At 35.3% G+C, this 6997-nt stretch overlaps 1 long non-coding RNA gene across 1 annotated transcript; it reads right to left on the bottom strand.

Annotated features, from left to right (window-relative positions):
• Positions 1 to 466: 466 nt before the first annotated feature.
• Positions 467 to 1842, bottom strand: LOC127832634 (uncharacterized). The gene is made up of 2 exons (XR_008027039.1): positions 1721 to 1842; positions 467 to 857 (listed from the first exon to the last, which is right to left on the bottom strand). It is a non-coding gene; the product is annotated as an uncharacterized LOC127832634 (long non-coding RNA).
• Between the last annotated feature and the right edge of the window lie 5155 nt (positions 1843 to 6997).

Below are 6997 nucleotides of genomic sequence, written 5' to 3'. Positions count from 1 at the left end.
AAGGGCAAATAAGTACAAGAAGCATACTTGTACACATTTTTATTTCCTATATTCAATTCTGTTGCCATTTAAAGCAGACCCATTAAAAGCTCATAACCTTGTCTTGTAAACTTTTGATATCATGTATTTCATCAATATCATCAGCATCGTCATCCTTGTCATAATCATCTTCAGCATTATCATCTTCAGATTTGCCCTTCGCCGCCAGAACTTAGCGTTTCGGAAGTTCTTATTATAAACTTTTAAGAAATAAAAGGTAATTACGCGCATTTAGGGGTTTCACTGGCTCAACAAAACTTGTTGCAACTTTTTCGCGCCGTGAAAATTGTCGATTATTCCAACCTTATTAATAAGAACAATCATTAAAAAAAAACCTTACTACATTAATGTCATTGCCTATATTATCACTTCAAAAAGTATATTATTACATAAAAAACAATAAGTACCTTCATAAGTCATACCTTCATAAGTCTTAATAAGCTTTATTTGTATATAAATACCATTTTTTTCAACTTGATAAACAACACAGATAACCAAAATAATATAACAATGTTAACTTCAATGTATTAAACAGTATGCTGCCTAAATGTTTCAAAATTAATTATTTAAACATAGAATCACACCAATTTACATCATTTGAAAGGGAAAAAGAAATATAAAACATCAGAAAATAAATCATCTCACTTAATTTGTTAAACAGTTATATATGGTCATTTGGACATGTCATACATCAGCTTCTGTTGTTAAAACGTTTTCTGTTAGTGGTGGATGATTTCCAGGATCAATTAAATTATAGTTGTTCACGCCTATTTCCTGACAGAAAGGCCCAGATAATTACCGCCATCTATTCTAGTTGCCTGAAATAACATTAAGCATATATTTTAACATATCCGAAATATAGTACACCAAGTGAACGATATACTTTTTATTTAAGAAATTGTTGGTATCTTAATCAAATTATATCCTTCCAAGGTCATTATAATAATGGAACTATTAAACAGAAATGCTCACAAATACCTGTAGAAAAAAGTATATACCGGCATGTGTTAATATACTCTCTGCACTGTAGGTCGCTTACATTCGTCGAAAATCAATATTTACAACTGACAGACGCTGGCCGCTAAAGCTCAGTCGCGTGCTTTCGATTCGCAGTACATTTTCGGATAAGATTTTAGCGATTTTTTTTTATACGCCGCTCTTTAAAAATTGGAGGCACTTTTAAAAATTCAAATGGTCAATCAAGACAAAGTGGTTCTAAACATTAAGGGTTCCCGGAGGACCACCCAGCTTGAAAGAACTGGTGGTCCTCGCCAAAATCTGGGGGCCTCGGGTCCCCGGACCACCGTTAGTGTCGAGGCCTGCTTATTTGTTCATGGACGCTGCAGATTTTGATGGCGTCTTGATCTAGCCTTCACATCCTTTAGTTTGCGATCCAAACACAAGATAATCCGTAAAAATTATATAAAGCTTTGAAAATTGAAACACTTGTTGCAAACGGGACTTTCTTTGATAAAATCACAAAGACAAAGTTTATTCATCAAAGAAAATACCCTTACGTTTACTTACTTCTAAAAGCAAAACGAATAGACTACTGAACCAAAATACACACCATCAGTATGCTCTACGCACACAAATTCACATCAAAATAGGCACGCTTTTTCTGAAAATCAATAACACGAATTAGCTAGATCTACATGTAGATCTAAATCCTTCGTCTCACCGGTTCCATCCGAGGTAAGTAGTCCATAGAATATGCACTTTTTCATAATTACATCCACGAATCAATACATAAACACGAAAAATGCGAGTCTTCAATGTTTTATTCCCACTCCCAGACATCGCATACTTGTTTCGTTTACACCTAAAGTTTACTAAAGATGACATCACACAAATGACGCAATACGTATGTCATTTTATGACGCAATCAATCAGCTGATTAATTTTACGGATGGCGAAAAATTATGTCCAGCGACTAGATCTAAAGGTTGTAGGTTGTATTTATAATTTTAAAGCCAAAGTTTTCTCGACTCTAGAGATTTCTTTCGAAAAATCATTCAGTGGTTGAATAATTAAAAAAGTAGTCCGTGCACGCGACAGGTATATCCCACAGTGTTGGAGACAGGCTAGTATATTCCATAAGGTGTTATACCGTCAATGTCGCGGTGAAAATGGGATAAAAAAAATATATGTAGAGTAAGGTCGGGTAATATCGCCCGGTGGTATTTATCGGACACATTTAAATTATTGTTATTTCTATTACGTATTTGATAAAAATAACGTCATTTATGATGACATCATACATCAAACATAATTTCTTAGAACGACTTCTACCAGTTCCATTCAGCGCATTTTGTTTTCGGTCGATGAAAATCAAAACCGTATCTTAATGTGAGCGTCTTATCAACATCTGTAAGGTAGGTACCAAATAATTGTTAGTAATAAAACATCTGTTTAATGCTATAAAGTGCTAAAATAGTGAGAAATGATAGTTTGTATCCTTAATATAATGACTGTTAATCGTTAATGCCAAAAAAAATCACCGTTGTCTGTTTACTTGGATGGACGAAAATTGCCACTCAGATTGTCAATTGCGGGAAATATCGTCCGTGCTGAAGTAAGTATACCCCAACTATATATCTATTGCCTCTTTTATTTTGCAGAATCATGGCAAAGCAACTAAAAGTTTTAAAAAAGCGACAAACATATTCAGATGCCTATTTAAAACTTGCCATAACTATGGCAAAGAGTTGCGCTGTGTCGAAGCGGAAGGCAGAAGAAATGTTCGCGATCCCTAATCCACTCTAATGGACAAACTCGCAGGTCGGACACCAGAGCATAGAGCGAAACTTGGTCCTTCCACCGTCCTGACAGCAGCCGAAGAAAATGCATTGGTTGAGTACTGTTCAGGGAGGGCATCCATCGGTTATCAAGTAACACGCAATGAACTTTGCATTGAGGTGAAAACTATCATTGATTGTGATGGTCGCACAAACCTCATTCCAAACAATACTACAGGTAGGGATTGGTTTAATGCATTTGAATAGTGTGCACTCTGAATTAACTGAAAGAACCCCCATGAAGCTTGGACATCAATGAACTAAATGCATGCCCGGGTTGTATATCCGACGAAGGAGCTGCCGGTGAGTGGGTTCGCTGTAGTTCCTGTGGATCAGCATGGCATATTACCTGCACAGGGGACGCAATGATCTTAGAGATACCCACAGAGCAAGTTTACAACTACCCATTCCACTGCGAAAGATGCTTGTAACTCAATCGTACAATGCTTCTTTGAATTGTTTTGTGATTTTGTTCAGAACCAATTTTGTGAAAGAAAAGAATAAAACAAACCGTCAATTTCAGTACAAGAATTTGATTTTATTTAAAAACTTGTAAAGTGGACGATAATTACCTCAAGTGTCCGAAAACTGCCACCATACACCTTGTATTTTTGTTAGTGCATTCTTGCATCAAACACATTAAGACTATAGTAAGCATATCGGCATTTTCACGTTCAACTGCAAAATAACCTAAGTGTACAAATTGATTGCGATTAAATCGCAAGTTAGTGACATTTAATGCAAAAACAATGTTAAATGGGCGATAACTACCCACTTTACTCTAATGGTTATCAGGGCCGGATTAAGCTGTTTTGGGGCCCAAGGCTGCACATGTTACGGGGGCCCCTTTCCCTCTGGTCCCCTTCTGTATGTTGAAAATCATACTTCATACTACAACTACAAAGTTTTCAAGTTTCAAGTTTTTTATTGGAACATCGGCAAAATGCCTTTGACCATTTACATATTCAAGTTACAAAGATAAGAAAACTTGTATTTGTACACAGTTATTGACAGTTCATTCTAAATATAGGAAAACAAGTTAACCAATGTATAACTATTTTATTAACTGAACTTAACACACATGTTACATGTAACAGAGTCCAGCCTATAAGTCTCTTCTACGACACTTAAGTTGGCCAAAGTCATCGATCAGCTGTATAAAGTCTAGTTCTCGGACGACTTGAAATTAAATAGACAAAAGCCCCAATGCTGTCAACCTTTCCTGACTCATTGTGTTCCTCAGTTCATTTTTTCACACGTGATAATGTTGAAAATTACCTCTCACCTTGACAGTTATTAACTGAAATTGTTAAGTATATTCGTACAGCGATGGCAAAGATTGCAAAAGTTGGCTGTAGATAATCCCCATCTAACTTAAGCAGTACATTCATGTGGGTGATGGTTCTGTCTTGGTCCGCTTCTAAGATGGCTTTGAACTGAACGAACTCGTCAACAAAAGACGCCTCAATGTCATCTGGATAAGACTCCATAAGATGCGTTGCACATTTCTGTAGATCATCCAAGGTGAGAGACTCAAACTCTGTCATGAAACCAAACCGTTTGTGAAGACCAGAATATGCGTTCAACCGCTTGCGAAGTTCAACAATGAGACAATCAACCATGCCGTAGCATGTGCGAATTCGAAAATTGTCGCGTGCACTTAGCTCCGAATTCGCATCTGGTGTCACACTCTTGTCACGAAATAGTTCCCGCCGTTTCTTAAGCTTATTAGCATCCTTACATTCCTTTTATTGCAACAAACGCTTTGGCCTTCTCTTCAATGTCGTCAAACGTGTCCAGATGTTGTAATGACCATACGGGCAAGTCGATTATTAAACAGAGAAACTAATGGTATTGAAGTATTGAATGGACATACAACTCAGAAACAAAACGATAGCATAGTAAATCAAAGCGAACTGTAGGGCTTGCAATTGGATATACATCGGGAAACTGGTAAAATCACACAGGCAATTTCTACTGCAATCCCGATATTGCGTAATAGAGAAAGATCATACATTGGGAAACTCCATGGCATGCCTTTGGGGGCCCCTTAAAATTCGGGGGCCCAAGGCTGCAGCCTTGCTAGCCTAGTGCTTAATCCGGCCCTGTGGATAAGGTTGCCTTCGAGTAACCAGAAGGTTTCAGGTTTGCTTCCTTTTCTGGGAGCATTCTTCAGATCTTCCCATCAGACATACAAGAACGAGTTCTACACAGGAATCTTAAACTTAATAGTTATGACATAACATATATAAATTAGAGAACTATTTTTTATAACACTCATTCACTCTGAATTTCGGAAAACTGTTATACACCATATCAGCAGCACTTGCAACCGACAGAAGAGAGAGCTAGCATACGATTATACAATTTTACTCTGCATTCTTTATGTGTTAAGCAAACATGCAATGTCTACCTGTTTGACACAGTTTGTCAAAGTAGTATATATGATTGTATAGTATTGCTTGCATGTCTTTACGAATAACTACATAAATATTTTTAAACCAAGTACAGTGCGACCTCCTATTTCAAATCTAGGTACTCACTAACAAGCATTTGTTATTGAAAACATAAAGTGACATTTATTAAATTAACCCCATTTTATATGAATATCCAAGTAAGACAAAAGCACACGGTTGCATAATCAAAACAATTATATTAAACAAACAATCTAAGATAATCAGAACGAAATATCAAAATGCTTTTGCCACTGAATATCTAAATTTTTCCGGAGCGCATGGTATTTGTACCATAAAAAAATAGCGATGCGCAGCGTCCAATTATTTTAGCCAGGGCATATATTTACGACCAAAATACCAAAAGTGCATTTTATACATTCACTGCAGACATTAATTTAACATTGTTGGCCTCTAGTTTTAATGCAGTATGCAATTCTTAGTGGAGAAAACATGTTTGTCATTATTGTTGCATCTATCAGAATGTAGCAGTTTGTGCCCACTCGAACACGATCAGCCATCTATCATTATTAATAATCAAGTCAATAGATCTCTGACAGGAGTAGGTCAGGCAACATGTGAACAAGAAACAAAACTCATTAACTGAAGTTTTTTTAGTGACAATTTAGTTTATGTTAACCTCAATGCGTAAGTTGCTTGGGTTTTAAAATTCATAAATCTTGTGATATTTTAAGCTTATAATATTCAAGTTTAAGAATGATTGATGTTAATCGAGATTTAAACCGACATTTCTCCTCATGAAACATGTGAAGTACTTTTTTTACTTAACTACTAAGTATTGTAAGTTTCAAAAACTTCATTTGAATTCCTACACATTGACCAATAAGTATTGTTTCAGTATGTTTTGAGTTTCATTTTTAAACGTGCAAATAACATACGATAATGCATTCAATTTTTCTTTTCGACGAAAATGACAAAATCTGCGGACATGTCTCTTAATGGCGACCCGATCACACATTGATACATTGACATTCTTTGTCAAAGATTGCATTGAATAATTTGAAATTACTAATAAAGTTATCAAAGTACATCACTTATTATAACAAATTACATTAAATAAAAAAGGACCAACATTTTTGACATAGTCTATATAAGTTGCCATATTAAGTCTGTTGACGATTTGTGTATGGATAGATTTATAAAGAATAATTACAACAACACATTTCTGGTAACAAAGGTCTTATATGGATATGCTTTTTACATCAATTAGTCATTGTATAACAATGCTTGTAATAAATAGAACGGTAGTATCAGTCCTCCTAAATTATTCCTTTTATAACTAAAGTTAAATACATGTGACGTTTAACATTATATTTAATGAAACATTTTTCAATGCATAAACATTAAAATCATCATTTAGTCGTGCAAGACAGAACATATTATAAAATTTTGAAAATGACATTCTCACTGTTTCTGCCATACTATTTCATTTTGCGGTGTTATTGCTGATTAATTTAACGCGATGATAATATATGCAGTACGACTCATGTATATTTGACAAATGAAATCTCTCTGATATCAAAATTTACTTTCGAAAGCATGACATGTATTCCCAGATGTAACAATAGCTGCACACAGACGTGATGAAAATATCGGTGACATTTTACTACATGGAAAGACATACAAAGAAATAAACACGCGTTTTTTAGAAATACCGAAATCATGCAAGACAAATTGTATAGTTTG

The sequence above is a fragment of the Dreissena polymorpha genome, chromosome 5 (genome assembly GCF_020536995.1).
Source record: "Dreissena polymorpha isolate Duluth1 chromosome 5, UMN_Dpol_1.0, whole genome shotgun sequence".
NCBI lineage: Eukaryota > Metazoa > Mollusca > Bivalvia > Myida > Dreissenidae > Dreissena > Dreissena polymorpha.
This window is presented reverse-complemented; position numbering and strand designations above follow the sequence as displayed.